Source organism: Mus musculus, chromosome 10 (genome assembly GCF_000001635.26).
Source record: "Mus musculus strain C57BL/6J chromosome 10, GRCm38.p6 C57BL/6J".
In the NCBI taxonomy this organism is placed as follows: domain Eukaryota; kingdom Metazoa; phylum Chordata; class Mammalia; order Rodentia; family Muridae; genus Mus; species Mus musculus.
Genome location: NC_000076.6, coordinates 34,192,765 through 34,208,917, shown reverse-complemented (window position 1 = coordinate 34,208,917; position 16,153 = coordinate 34,192,765). Strand labels below are relative to the sequence as shown.

General features: G+C 42.0%; 1 protein-coding gene across 3 annotated transcripts in view; it reads left to right on the top strand.

The window, feature by feature from the left end:
* Positions 1–635: 635 nt before the first annotated feature.
* Dse (dermatan sulfate epimerase) overlaps positions 636–16,153 on the top strand; it is a 56,894-nt gene continuing 41,376 nt past the window's right edge. The window contains exon 1 of one of the 3 annotated variants that reach the window (XM_006512651.4): positions 636–718. The gene's annotated coding sequence lies outside the window, so the exon portion shown is untranslated. Of the gene's footprint in view, positions 719–1,682; positions 1,839–16,153 lie in introns of those variants that run through there. The other 2 variants (NM_172508.3, XM_006512652.3) reach the window with 2 other exon arrangements.

Below are 16,153 nucleotides of genomic sequence, written 5' to 3'. Positions count from 1 at the left end.
GCACATTATGATCAACCACCTGATTCATCAGTCAGGTGTAGGGTTCCATTCCAAAGACTGTATGAACACTCTTTTATGATTCTAAGATATTAGCTGGGAGAGGCCATGACTACAAGACTACTCATTGGGAAGTTCAGTAGGTAAACATCTTGCTTTCTCTCAAGTCATTTTCTGATTTGAGAAGACAAGTGGAAATTAACTCAGAATTATACACTACAGCTAGGCACTGATACAATTCATTCTACTAAAATAAATACCTCAACACAGGGCCTGGCATACAGTAAACTTTTAATAAATATTAGCCATTTGTATCTTTTGTTGCATGGAGTATTATAGTAATTATATGCTATAGATGAGACACAGCCTCTGAAGGTGGCTTAGCTTTCAGTAAACTGAAAAGTAAGGATTTGAATACTGCTTCACAGTACTACTCTGGTTAGAACTTTCTCACCACAGGCCTGTCCAAATATCAGGAAGTTAACGCAAATTAGTGATTTATCTGAGTTAGCATTTAAAAGCCTAACAGTAGTATTTCTTTTCTTTTTTTTCTTTTTTTTTTTTTTAATCCGTGGTGAGGAGCCACTTTTGATTGCAAAATCTGTAACTTTTCCTAATAGTGTGGTTGCCTGGAAGCGCCCTTGGGTCTCCATAGTCTGTCAGAACTCCGAGCAATTGTTAGCAAACAGGGTTGAGTAAAACCGCCCATTCTTACGAACGGGTAAGTGTCTCTCGAAAAGCTGCCTTTTCATAGAATCTAGTAGGTTAATTCTCTTTAACTCTGAGGAAGGAGATCCAACCCTGGACCGGTTAGAGTTTGTATTGGATGGCTACATTTCATTGAAAGAATAAACAAAAGTTGGGTGCATATCTCTCTCACGCGCGCGCGTACACACACAAACACACACACACACACACACACACACACACACACACACACACACACACACACACGAAATAAGATAAAGTTTCCTTTGTGAACTGCAAACTCTAAAGGATCTTCCCCCAATCCTTTATCTTTGCTGATTAAAATCAGTTCAGCTTACAGGGTTCCTTGCGGTAGGATTCCCTGTATTTTGCAACTCCATTCTAGGCGACAACTGCTTCGGATTAGGTGGATTTTCCCCTTTCTCTTTGAGAGTAAAACTGATTCAGGAAAGGGGGGAAGGGAGGGAGGCGTCGGGAGTGTAACTATTTTGGAGCCTGGAGAGGGGGTTGGCCGCTAGCTTTGGTAGTGGGATTCTTTAAATTCTCGGCTTTCCTCTTCCAGCGCTTTAAAAAACGAATCGGCCCCTCCTCCCCCGGCCTCCAGAAATTATCTTTCCTTTGGGTGAGATTCCAGAGTGGAACTTGAAGCTCTTGGGTCAGGAGAAATCAGAGCTGTAGGAACCAAAGCGGCGGGGCGGGGCGGGGCAGGGCAGGGCAGGGTGCTTGGGGTTCTGTGGGGTCCTGTGGTGTCTTGTGGGGTCCGGGCCGCAGCGACCGGAAGGCAGAGCCTCGCGTGGAGCCGTGATCTGGGGCGCCGGAGGAGAGCCCGTGCGGAGGTCCGGATTGGGCTGGGCGGGGGTCCCGCTCTCCCCCTCCCCATCCTCGCCTCCCGGGCTCTGCTGACGTTGCGGCTTCCTCCGCCCCAGGCAGAGCCCTGCCGCGGCCCACCCCCCTCTCTCCGCCGACGGTCTCCGCCCAGTCCGCACGGCGGCTAGAGGCTGCAGCGGCGCACCCCGGGCGCAGCGCCCTGAGCTCGGATGGCTCGGCGCGCAAGCTGAGGGCCCGACTCCAGGGGTCCGGAGTCCCGGCGCCCCACGGGGACGCAGAGAGAGGACGCCCGGGAGGACGGAGCGGTGAGTGATGGGCTGGGTTGGGCGCTGCTCTGGGCCACGCTCCAGGAAGCTACCCTCCTGTGGCTCCATGGGTCTACACTGGACCGGTCCCTACGGACCAGCTTGAGCCACGTCCCCCGCTGCGCGTCGATTTCCCTGTGGACTGAGCATCTCGGGCCAGCTCTGCTGGCTCCGTGATCTCCTACCCGGGTACCCAGCTCAGACAGCAGCACCGAGATCAGGAGCGAATGGCGGGGACTGGACGTGCTCCCGAGTTTCCAGAGGTTTGGAGATAGCACACCCTTGCGTTCCCTTCCTATGCTACACCAGTTATCTAGGGATGGTAGTGGTCGTGTGCTCCCATGCTGGTTGTGCCTGTGCGACCTCCGGACCGCCAACGCCCAGAAAGCTGCTTCTGAGTCACCCCCAGCCACAGGATTCCAGCGCCCCTGCACTCCAACACCCCAGAGTGATTGGGCAACCTCAACCCGAGGCCGCCTGGGCCAATCGGGGGCCCGGCAGGCGGGCTTGACTCGGGCTGGGGAGCACTGTAAGCGATGCCACATGGGCTCAGAATCTGTCGAGGCTGGATCTGAGCTAACTTTGTGAACTGAGAACTTTCTCATCTCTCCTTTGAGGCAACAGCCTCCGTTTAGGCCAGCTGGCATTCATAACCTAATCCTTTGCTTCCAATGCAAGAGGCCGGCCTCTTTCACCTGGAATTCTTTAGGTCAGGAACTGACACGTTGGTTTCTAGAGATTTTCTAGTGGATTCTTGAAAACATTTGGTGTTTATTGCTGCTTAATCAACAATATCTTAAGGAAGGTAGAATCTTCTAGAAATATTTTCATATTCTTTCACATTACAGAATTTTCACTTTTACTAATTGTCTTTTCAGCTTTTACATCTTCTTAATAAATGATAGTACTAGTGAAGTTAAAAAAAAGATTCATTAGTGTCACTTCAAAATTATGTGTCTGTCTGGGAGTATATGCACAGGACTATAGACAGGTGCCTGCAGAGGTCAGAAGAACATTAGATGTGTTAGTATGGTAGCTACACTCTGAGCATCCTAATGTGGGTGCTGGGAAATGAACTCTGGTCCTGGACAAGAGCAGTACCAGTTCTTGACCACTGAGCCATCTCTACCCCTTATGAAACCAAAATTTTGTAGAAGATTTTGGACTATACTACTAGAGAGAACTACAAAATGTAACGTGCATGGGAAAAATAAAACAGGATTACCCTATTATTTGTTCACACATTACTATTTTCCTTTAATCCTGTACAAATGTGGTCTTTTTGGGGGGGGGGTAGTAAATTCTATTCTACTGAAAAGGGAGAAAATTTTGGATTTAACATGTGTTTACTATAGTGACACTCCTTGAGGGCTTAACCAAAAGCATGAGTGTGGGTTACTAGGACAGGGAGTGGGTACACGAGATACAGCCCCTGCTTTCTTGGAGTGTCTTTGGCTGTAGAAAGAGGAATATGAGACTAAGCAATATGGAGGACTTGAATGTCGGCAGAGTCCTTTAGTCATTATCAGAACATGATATCAGTCTTAGTTTCAATAATTATACGAAAACACTGGTCTACAAAGTACATTTTAATATCCAGATTAAAAAGAGACAGTGAAATCATTCAGTAAAAGAGACTTTTTTTTAAAGTTCCTTGACAAGGAGGGAAATTGACAGCAGGATACAATCTGCATGGTGGGGTTTTAGCCCAGAAAAAGACCATGATAAGAAGTCGGTGGATTCTCCCAGTTAAATCAGTCACATCTTAGTGAGTAGTTCTTGTGCATGTGTCTGCACTAGTACTTAGCAGTAGTTCACAAATCAGCTGAAGTGGTCCATTTCAATGAGATAAGTGGTGTGTGTGTCTGGGGGCAGGAGGTTGCAGTGCTGTTGTGGCGGGACCTAGGGCCATCCTTCACAGAACCTTAGTACTGTCTTAGTATAGAAAATTATTTCAGTCTCTGAGACAATTTTTAGACAAATGCATTCTGGGATGAAACAAAGTTTTGTTTTGTTTTTTCATTTCTTTATATTACTTGTGATAGATTATTTTGCTCTTTATTTCTTCTTGCTTGGTTCCTCCGTGTTGCATTAGAGAAACATAATTCTCAACATTATTATTCTAACTAGTGGAGTAAAAGGGGAAATAATTTGGATATGTGGATTCATTGAGAATCTTTGTTTTCAAAACAGTCAAAGAAATCTGCCAAGGACTAATTACAGTCTAGCTTAAATATTTTTTTTTTCAGCCACTAGGATGTTTTAGTTCTACGTATAGTAAACATTTTAACGTGCATTTCCCTTCTATTGTCCTAGGCTGTGTTGTGGCAGGCCTCTGTGACGGTGGGAACTGTGTCAGTGAATGCTTCACTGTATCCCAGAAAGGGGCTGGGAGTTTGCCATCCTAAAAGAGGGAAAGGCACCTGAGGAGTTTCTGTGATCAACAAACCCTATTGAAAGAGTATCTGACACAGGACAGGACCTTTCCTATTACTATATTTAGTGCCTTGAGTTTTTCTCATATTGGAATTACATTATCTCTTCCTATCGTGATTTGTAGACTAAAACTCTCTGGAGGTCACTAAACTACTAGCAGATGTTTGAAACTAGACAACCCAGATCTGTATACCTGCAGTCAGGGACGGACATGGGAATGAAGCTGGTGTCTAAACCCAGTGTACTCACAAGGGAAATGATCTTCCCATAAACTCCACATGATGAATGAGTGTCAGAGCGGGAAGTAGAGGGCAGAGCCCCAGATACCTGAGACGCTGCATGCAGCTGTTTGCTAGTAGCAAGAAATAGAAATGGATGGTTCCAAAATCTTTCACTACTTTCCCATTCTTTTTAAAAAGTTTTTAATTTTGTTTTGTTTTTTTCAAGACAGGGTTTCTCTGTGTAGCCCTGGCTGTCCTGGAACTCACTCTAGACCATGCTGACCTCGAACTCAGAAATCCACCTCCCTCTGTCTCCCAAGTGCTGGGATTAAAGGTGTGTGCTACCACTGCCTGCCACCTACTGTCCCATTCTAAATGGATACTGTCTTTTAAACATTAGACTTGGTTTTAGAAGAAGATATTTCTATGTGTATGATAAATAAATGTAGCCAAGGGCTGTTTCTTGATGTTTGTTGATATTTCAAAGCTCAATATTATGTAGAAGGGAGATTTGATTAGCTGATGGTGAAATATTTCAGAAATAGAAGCAAACCAGAAAGTATTGAGCAATGTGATACAAGTGGGTCATTACTTTTACTAAAATGTCATCTACAAACTCATAAGCATTTAGTCAGGCAGACCAGATACAGGGAGACAGATCAACTTTACTTGGGGTGATTCAAGGTTTATATATTTTGGGGATGGGGGGGTCCATGAGGGAGAAGTGGGCATCTAAGATGGCCAAAGGTCATTGGCTAAAGGCTTAAGGTTCCAAGATGCCTCAGTAGCATGAGGAAGCATTTCAGATTTTAGGTGCTACTTGAATGGGTTCTTGTCCAGAGAAAGGAAGTTAGTCGAATCTATAGTCAAACTAAGGCTACATGATGTTCTTCAAGTAGAAGTGTGTGGGGCTTTTAAGCTCCCCAAACAATGTCAGAGAAGGAGAAGCCTTATAGGCAGTCTGTGATATACCTAAAGATACTCTGCCATTTTGCATCAAGTCTAGAAGGCTATCTGGACAAAGAACAATGGTAGATAGACTTGGACCTTAATTAGCATGGCAACATAGTACTCTTCCGTTTTGTTCAAAGCATCCTATCTCATACTAGCCTAGAGGAGATGGACAGTGAGGTGGGTTCATGTCTTGTCTTTATTTTAGTAGAGTGGCAATGCTGAAGGTAAGGGACACAGTCAATTTATAGGCAGTCTGTGATATACTTTAAATTGAATGAGACAAACATAAATTGCACTCATAATGCTACTGTGTCCTCTGTAACTCCACATTCAAATTACTAAAGGCTCACATTTTATTTTTTTGTAGATCTGCTTTATTATATCTTGTAGTTACTGCCCATGAACTGTCAGAATGCTCATGTTTCTTAGACTTCTGCACTATTTACAGATTCCCTTTTGTTCTCAACCCCTTCTCTCCCAGCCCCTCACTCCATCTCTGCTTGGTAAGGGTCTCATTGCAAGGCCTTTTCTGATGCCTGCAGAGCCCCAGCTGCTTGCTTAGTTCTTGTGAACTAGCTTTGGGCTTTAACCAGCCTTGATGCAATATCAACTGCCTTATACATCAGGCTGCAGCCTGTTGAGGGCTGAACTCCTGGATTCTTTTTCAGATGCCCATAGAAGTGTAAACCTGCCAGAGGAGACTGATTCTCATTTCCTGTTAGGGTCAGAGAAGAAAGAGGATGGTTTTAGCTTGGAAAGAGAAGAAAAGATGGTGAAGCCATCTGTTTATTTCTTAAATGGAGTCATTTGTAAAGTTCTTAACTCAAGAATAACATGAAATTTTAATGTGTGTTAAGATTATCCTGGGGTTTCCTTCTGTGTGTTTCAGTTTACTTGGAATTATCAAGAAACATGATCTTAGTAGAAATGTTAAACTGTTTTTAAAAGAGCAGAATTTCTGTGGTCAGTAACATTTAATTCTGATGTGAAGCACGATTTGCTTTGGCATCTTATAATTGAGCATATTTGAAAGTCAAGTTATTATTAGGTGAGTGAAAATCTTGCTATAAAAATGTGACCAAAATATATGTTACCAGCTGTTCTATGGGTGCTGGGAAATCTCAACTCAGCTCCTAATGTTTATGTGGACAGTTTACTGACTGAGCTCTCTTCCCAGCCCCTCGTTAGTTTTAATTACACATATGACATATCAGCTGTGGGAGATCTGCATCTATCGATTTTTGTCCCAGACAGGGTCAAAAAGAGTTTGTCACTGAATGTCTATGTCTGCATGCCAAAACAAAACCTTTTGGAGCTTATTTGTAGAATTAATAGTGACTGCCCTTTTCAGTCATCGTGGAATATACTCAATAGATTAAAATACTCAGTATTTTACTTAACTAGCAGTCACATTATTTTAGCAAAAATTGAAAACTTGTGGCATGGTGTGGATGCTGATGCAGGAGGATTATTTTGAGTTCCAGGCCCGGGTGTATAGAAAGCACAAAGTCAGCCAGGACTACATAGCACATCCACTCTCAAAAATAAAAACTAAATATAAAAGATAAAAGACTTTTAAAAAAAAGTTGAGCGAGGCAGTGTTGGCACATGCCTTTAATCCCAGCACATGGTAGGCAGAGGCAGGTTGATCTGTATTTAAAGTTAGAGGCCAGCCTGGTCTACAGAGCATCTTCCAAGACAGCCAAGGCAACATAGAGAAACCATGTTGAAAACTAAACAAACACACAAAAAATATTGAATGTGCCCTGGTCAATTTAAACATCTATCATTTGAATCTCTCTGCTTGAGATATTTTCAAGTCATGCCATAGGGTTGTAAAGTTGCATTTGTTGATCAAATCAGGTGCTTACATTTTTTTTCTTCATGTGCAAGAACAGTAGTAGCAAAGGCTACTAAGTAATAGACATGTAATAGACATACAGCATGTATGGAAGATACTCTCTAGGAAAATGGAACTAGCATTTCATAAATCCTAAAAATAACTTGTGAAGAAAGTGTGCTCACTGTTTGCATGGCTATAATATTTCCCTGATGAAGCAGCAGGTGATGTCCTGTTGCTGTCAGATGACTGCTAGAAGACAAGAGTGTTTGCTGACAACGCCTGTGTTCTGGTTGTATAAATCTTGTGGAAAACACAGCAATTTTTAGATTATGTTTTTAATACAATATAGATTGGTCCTTTGTGGAATAACTGAGTAGAAGCTATTTACATAGTTACCTTCTAGAGTGGAGTATGCAAAGGGATACTGCGTTTCTAAAGCAACTTGTATCCAGAGCTTGCCAGTGACAAGAAAGAAGCCGAAGAGCCTAAGTCACTGATGTAGGTCAAAAATATTCTGGGCCAAGGTTCAGTCCAATACATAGAACCTGAGTGAAACCAGGAGCCTGTGTAGGTGCTGGCCCTCCTACAATGCTGACTGTAAAAGGTTTTTGAAGCTCTGGTGTTTTCATTGTTTGACTGTATCTGTCCAGCAGTAGATTTCTAGAATTCCACAAATTCTTGGAAGACCCTTTCTTCTAGCAGCTTAGTGACATCATTCCAGGAATTGTAAATCAGGCTCCTTTCTCCAGCCCCAGGGACAATGAGACAGGGGCCAGCTGGCTTTTGGAACTACTTGCTGTGGTTCTACTCCTTCCAAGGGATGGGATAAACCAGGCGGGGAAGAAAAAGTAGGAAAACTGAATAGCTATTTTTTTTAAATTTTCACCTAGGAAAAAGAAAGGGAAACAGACATGAGGCTATCTGCTGACATAAGGTTTCTGCTGACCACAGCAAGAGTTTCCTGATGTTTTTATCCCTTAGTATGATTTCTGTAGGGTTTTGAGTTCTTTGGGAAGGTTTTCATCCTGAAAAAATATGAAGTGTAGTCATCTGGGTGTGACTTCTGTTCATCTGAAAACATGAAAATTCAGGAAAATAAGAATGATTTATTTAGATGAATATAAAAAATAGTCCGTTTTATTATTTTAAATGAAAGTTGCTGCTACAGATTTTTCCTTAGCATTTTTACTAGATCTAGTGGTAATTGGCCAGTTAAAGTAATCCTGATTATATAAAGTTTCTAGAACCTTCATTCAGGCAGACACTGTATGCTTTACTTTTTTCTTCAAGGAGGCCATTTTTTTCTTCATATTTAAAAGACTTAAAGTAACATTTTATGAACAAACACTGACTTGGTAGGCACATAGTTACTGCCACAGTCACATTGTCTAACTTATCCATTGTTACCATATTATACCCAGCTCTTTTACCACATTTCTTATATTCTTCCCCCACTACATCCCAGTTGTTTTTAAAAGTCAGCACCAAGCTCACTGTTCCATTAAACTTTCATGTGCACCTTATACTTTTTTCTACTCCATTTCTATGTGGGGGTTTTTGTTTTGTTTCATCTTTGATGGTTGTTATGTTTTAATAGGTAAGATCTCATGTAGCCCAAGATGGCTTGGGACTTGCAGTGTAGTAGAGAATGACCTTGAACTTCTGACCCTTTGCCGAAGCTCTCAAGTGCTAGGATTATAGGCACATGCCACCCTGCTAGGTTTATCTGCCCCATTTCTGTGGTAGAGTCAGATTGGCAGCAGTGAGGGAAGGGTTCTCAGTGGCTTTATAGACGTGCTTTCACCATTCTTGTGGTCACAATAGGGTGGTTGCCAATGCCAGAAAGAGCCTCAGGAAATGTCACGTAGGAAGGCCCTTTTATGGCCAGAAGATGGCTCTAGATCCCCTAGAACTGAAGTTACAGATGGTGGTGAGTGCCATGTGGTCCTGGGAATTGATGCTAGGGCCTCTGGAAAAGCAGCCAGTGTTCTTAATCTCTAAGCCATCTCTGCAGCCCCCATAGAAAGATTCTTATAGGAATGCTGATGGATAAATTCAAACAAAAATCCAGTAATACTAGTGTTAAGAAACCTTGTGAACTTTGTTTCATGTTGTTTAAAAAGATAATTTCAAAAATACTGATTCCATGGCTACCAGGTGGTACTTTAGTTAAAATGTAATTATATGGAAAGTGCAGATTTTTGTGCATTTTTTTTCCTACAAGAAATGGAAAATATGCAGTCAGCTGAGATGAGCCAGTTTGATGAGCTAAAGAAGGTCAGTGTCTTAGAGAGTTTTCATAAGTACTTCCACTTAGTGTTAGGGCCTGTGTTTGCCACAGTTTCCCTTTTCAAGGAAAACTGGTTCTTGGAGTCACTGAAGGCGACCTCCAGTTATCTTAGTTCAGAGTGCCTTCTTTTGGTCTCTCTTCTTTTATTTCGTTTTATCTTTCTCTGATTACCTTACATTTTCCAGCACTTACAGCTTGTTCCCAGGAGACTCCAGAGCCATGAAGGACTGACCCGTTGATTTTATTCAACCGTCCAGTTATTCTTTCTTATACTCTCGTTTGAAATTTCAAGATCTGCCTCTCCCACCTAAGGAAATTATTATTGGGGGCTGCAATCTGATCCATGTGTTATATTTAAATCCTAAGGCTTTTCATCATGGAAGCTTGTGGATTTAATGTGATCTGCCTAGAATTATTCTATAGGCTTTAATGAAAAGTAGCTGAGTGAGAGATATAAAAGTAAAATTTCGCTTCAGCATGTAAAGTCTGACATTATTGGGCCTCTTCCAACCTCTCTTTGTTGGGGAGAGTGTGTATGGCAGTGAGTATTTAAGTTACTGAATTGCCCTGGAATGATAAGCCCTGTGCCTGGAGTGCAGCTGGACCAGCAGCACTGGAAGGAGGTTATAACATAGATCCTTCTTTGTGCATCTTCAATTCTTTTTTTCCCCCTAATTGGTGAAGCCACACAGCGTTGGTTCAGTGACGGCAAGTTTTAGAAGTGGTGGATCTGTGTTATTTGGGAAAAAAAAACCACTTTGATGTCTAACTTTGTCCAGTGCACTTTTGAACTTGGAGAATGACATGAAGGCACACTAGACCTGCATGATAGGAACATTGGAAGGTCTTAGTGTCTGGCAAGTGTTTACCAGGTACTTTTGTTTTTGAGAAGTTGTCTGGGTGGCAGGAACAGAGGAAGCATGCAAAACGGATATAATGTGGACTTTGGCCTTGAGGAATTTAAAATATGCTTGACAGATAATGACTCTGAAACTTAATGAGATCAGCTAAATTCTGAACTGAACAACACCACGACTACAGGAAGGAAGGGACTTGAGAAGATGACAGGCAAGACAGATAGCAGCTGGGGAAGGATGAGGAAGTGGGCCCACAAGGGCTTTGTGCAATAAAGGGAATGGGTAGACCAGCACTGCAAGTGCATGAGCCAAGGAGCAAAGGTCTAGGATCGGGAGGGACCAGAAATGGAATGGCTGAGTTACTACTTATTATCTCCTTGTATGCCATGTCCTCTTTGTCCCTCCCTTCATAATGCTTTTCATTGTTTCCCGTGTGTGTGTGTACATACATGCATGCTCCATAGCTTGCGTATGGAGGCTAGAGTACAGCTTCACATGTAGGTCCTTCCCTCATACTTTTTTTTTTTTGCTGTTTGCTACTGTAGATGCTTGGGATTCTCCTGTCTCCAATTCCCATCTTGCCATAGGAAGACTAGCAATGTAGATGCATGCTACATGCCTGGCTGTTTATGTGACACAAATTCAGGTCCTCAAATTTGTGCAGTGAGGCCTTTGAGCCATTTTTCCTTTTTTTTTTTTTTTTTTTTTTTTTAGCTTTGCCACACATACTTTTGAAAGGCTTGTGCTTGACACTATAGGAGAGAGAGATGACTGAACCCTTGACTCTCACCAGCCTATCCCACAGGAGGTGAGATTTACCTCACCTTCCACTGGGATCCACAGAGGACAATGTGAGAAGGAGAGATAGTTACAGACAATACAATACTCAATATGTCCAAAGTTAATCATAAATGTTTACCAGAGACAGTTAAATCTGTGTGCATTCTTACCTAACGCCTTTTAAAGCTCACTTCAGAAACCACTTCCTTGGTTTCCTCCCTTCCTTAGCAGAGTGCTAGTCTGTCCCCTGCTTGCCTGGACCTGTCCCATTCTCTACACAGCCATAGACAGCCATGCCACAGAGCTCCTTGGGGTTTAGGTATGCTCCCCGTTTCCTGAAAGGATCCTGTGCCTTTCTTTTTAGTGTAGCATGCCCAGTGACATCTTCCTATTCGAGGCTGATGAGGTTTCTATCTCAAAGTCTGGACTGGGAACCTTGTTCTCGTTACTACACATCTCAGCCCTGTGGCATGGACCTGTCTATCACTGCCTTATAGACAGGGAACTGAGTTGGAATGTCTGTGGGAACACTTTTTTTTGTCCTGGACACCCAGGTTATTCATCCACCCTCTTCTTCTACATTCCTCTGTGGCCTCAGAACTTGTTTCCTGATAGAAACATGGCTATAAATAATCACAATAACTTTCTTAACACAAACTAAGGACAAAGTAATGGAAATGGTATAGAGGATGAATTCTCTAGATGGAAAAGGTAGCCCTTCTTGTATTAAGCTTTAAAAATAGTAACACTAATAATGCCTCTATACCAAACCATTACATCGTGGTAATTATCACTGGAAATAGGGTTAAAGGGACTGACTTTAAATTTCAAAATAGAATAATGTAAATAAGAGCAATTATGCCAAAATCATTCAGCAGAGAGTGCATTGAAAGGCAATAGGGTGTATTAAACCGATGTAATGGGCCAGGTGTCTCCGTGGTTTTTAGAGACCCAAGGAGACTCATGAAAGCCATGTTTAGGATGTTGGGAGACAAGGTGCATTATGGAAGTGAACTTGATCATAGGCACACCAGGCTCATTATTGAAGGTGTGGAAATCCTTGAGGGTAAGTCAGCTACAGAAAGCCTGGCGTGGACTAAATGGGACGATTGGGAAGATTGTGTATGACCGTAGCTCTAGGAAACTCTAGTGACCACCTTGAGTAGTTCTGGAAATTCCAGCATTGTGGTATGTTTTACATGCAAATGGTTTGTTGTGATAATCAAAGATTTTCTTATTGCTCCTTTCTCTAGAGTTCTATTTAAATAGTTGTGGAGTTATATAAATATCTACCTCTGAGTATTTCAAGGCTTATATTTTGATACAGCAATTAAATTTATCCATTTAGTAAATCTCTTTCCTAAATGTTAAGCATTCTCTCACCCAGTTCCAGCCCTGCTGGCCTCCTTACTGACTCTAATGTATTTCTCCCATCACAACCATAATACTTTAATAACCTGTGAAGATGCCCTGGGAGGTCTTCAAACAGTGCAGTGCTTATTTCTGCATTGCTACTGACCAGGATCACTCTAAGTCTTACGTGAGAGGGGAGAATTAAGCCTAAGTGACTTTTTAAAGCTATTGGATGTAAAGCATGGTACGGGCTGAGTTATCATAGCAGTGGTAGATGTGGGTGGACTTGAAGAAAACCAACAGAATTTGCTGACAGTTTAGTTACAAAAAAGAAGGTATGAAATGAGAGAAAGGGACTTTGGCCTGAATTCCCAGCAGGGTTGGTTGGAATCGCAGCTAGAGGTGGGTGAGGCAGGGCAAGCCTGAGAAGTTAGTATGTTGTCTTTGGGTTAATTGTGTGGATATGTACCTTTGTTTCACAGATCTAGTCTATGGTATTTGAAGTTTGATTAGGATGATTCACAGGAGGGTGTGTGCAAAGAGCCTAGGGATTTTTGAGATCCATAGAACTGAAATCTGGGAAACAAAACTGAAAATGAAGATCAAGTCCATGTAAAAAATATTCAGGAATAGAGAAAGGCAGCAGAAGAGGCAAATTTATTATTGACAACTATTGTTGACTATTTGAGGGCTGAAAAAGAAATGGAGGCTTGGCTGGGATGGCTGAGAGGATGAAGGTGCATTCGGGACCCACGTGCTGGAAGGAGAGAACCAACTCCCTTAGGTTATCCTCTGGCTTCCACATTCACACTGTAGTATGTGCTGTTCCCACGATAAATCAATAATTAATAAGCTTTACAGACTTTCTAGTAACAAAAGTATCACACATGGAATATCATACATCGCAAAGCTACTCATAACTCTATTCTACCAAAGACATCAAAAAGAACATGATGTGAATTTGGAGGTCTCTATAGCACCATTCAACTCAGTGACTCATTAGAAAAAAAAAGTGAAAATTTTTTATAATCATAATTGTTTAATGTAATTGAGCAGAGGGAAAAGGCATACAAAGCAAATTCCCTGAGAAGCCAGGGACAAGCTTCCAGGTGTTCCCCCACAACTGTAGGACATCGTTCAGTGCTGCTGGCTGGAAAGGGGTAGAGTCAGCTGTGAATGCAACTATGCTGAACTCAGCTACTCAGACTTCATCCCTTACCCCATCCACCCTTGCAGCACAGATATCAGATCAAACTAGTATCATCTGACCACTAAACTTCTACAAAAATAAACTTTATCGGAGAGAGTAATCAGGGATCACAGAGCTGCCTCCCATGGGCTGCTCACAGGTCAGGCCTGAAGTCTGGCTTCCTTCCAGATTGTATGAGGTTTGAGCAGTTAGGGCCTGGGGATTTAACTCTTTCCTGAACAGCCTAATAGGCCATTTTTTTTTTATTATTATTTTTAGTTAGAGGATAAATTGGCAGATCCCAGAAGATATATAGCCATACATACCCCAATTTCAAGACATATGTAGCAAAATTCATAAGTGAGTGAACCAGAGCTTACGTAATGTTAAATTTGTTTCACAACATTTACTAGGAAAATCTGTTATGACTCATCCATAGAATTTTGGAAATTCTGCTCTAGAAGAAGAGAGAACTAACTTGTAAAATATGTGTGGCATTGGCTGGCTTCAGGAAAGAGGTCAAGCGACGGGAATCTACTCTGGAAGTTGATGGTTTGTTCTAGAAAAGAATCTGTCTCGCCAAAGCAGAACAAAGTTGGATGTAAGACTTGATGTAGAAGGCCCAGGAAAGAAATGAATGGCGAGTGCTTTCTGAGAGCTAGCCTGAAAAAAGTGAGGTAGAGTTTGTTTTGAATGGAAGATAAGCTTAATTTTACTTAATGTATGTTCTCATTGACAGGAAGTGGAAAATGCATATCCATTAAATGTCATATCTCTAGAGAACCTGTTTCACACACACACACACACACACACACACACACACACACACACACACGGACTCGCGCACGCACACTTTTTCTGAGACAGGTTCTCTGTCTACAGCCCTTGCTGGCATTATGTAGACCAGGCTGCCTGGAACTCACAGAGATCCTTCTGCCTCTATTTGTGACTAGGTCTGCTGTTTCCTTGTTTGGGGTCGTGTTCTGTGTAGGCACATATATTTCATCAATCTTTTTCTATAAGCCCCCTTTTCCTTGGATATATTTAATTAATATGTAGCCCCAATGTTATCAAGGTGCAGCTGACCAGGAAGAACTAACTGACAAATATTTTATATTTGTCACCATATTTGGTTTTTAGATCTTTAAAGAAATTGATGATTTTTAATAAACAGTGCACTGTACCTATTTTGGGAAATAAGTTTTTAGAGTTTCGTGAGTACTCACTTCCTCCTGGCGCCATGGTGCACTTCCTCCAGGTCAGCTGACTGGGATATTCTCCTGGAGACTGATAATAGTGGCTGACAGGATTCACTGAGCACTTTCTGAATCCTGCACATGCTTTTCTGGTTGTTGTTGTTGTTGTTTTGTTCTCCGAGACCATGTTTCTCTGTATATTCCTGGCTGTCCTGAACTCCCGTTTTAGATCAGGCTGGCCTCTAACTCAACTGGGAACTGCCTCCCTCTCTAGTCCAAGTGCTGGGATTAAAGGTGTGTCCCACTGCCATGGCCAGCTTCTCCACATCCTTTTACTGTTTCAAATATGTTAGCCAATTAAAGCTACGCAGAAATCTTATGAGTAAGAAGCTGTTATTTAAACAGGAGCATAGCAAAGGGTGTGGTGATGTTAGGATTTAAACCCAGAAGCCAGTTTGGGCCCCTAGCCACTCTTGTGTTCTGAGATAGCTTAGAACATGCTTATGTTAAAACACTACCATAGAATAGACGTTTTACAGATATTAGTTTATTTAATTTGCCGATCAGTTGAGGATCAAGATAGCATTTTTAGTGCATATTAAGTGGAGTAGGTCTAGATGGTTTTTCTGAAACAAACCATGCTGGCCTTATGAGGCCTCTCGCAGCCTCTTCTGACCTGTGCGAGGGAGGATGTTTCTACTGAGGCTTAATTAAACTAGCATTTGAAACCATAAAATTAAAATTTAACCCCTGGCTTCACGATTGTCTTTTCTTCCTTTATTTTCGTTCCATAGTGTACGTGGATGCAGTTATGGCCCACAAAGCCAGAGCTGGCTGGTCCTTTGAACTCTTCTATAAAATCTTCGGTTGCTGTTTGCAGCACTTTGAAAAATTAGATTGTAATTTTTCTTCTCTGGCTAGGAAAAATGGATTAAATAAGTTGCTTTGGATTAAGGGAGAATGCCTAATTTGTCTTGTCTGCCGGGCAGTCATGAAAGTACTGCAGATAACAATCCCCTAGAAATTCTGATTTCTGTGCTTTTTGTTCTATAGTTCTTTGGGCAAGGGTGTATTAATTAGTTTTCTAATTGCTGTGACAAAGAGCCCCACAAAGACTTTTTAAGGAAAGAAGGGTTTATTTGTGCTCATGGTCTGAAGGAAGTCAGTGTATTGTGAGAGGGAAGACATGGTGGCCA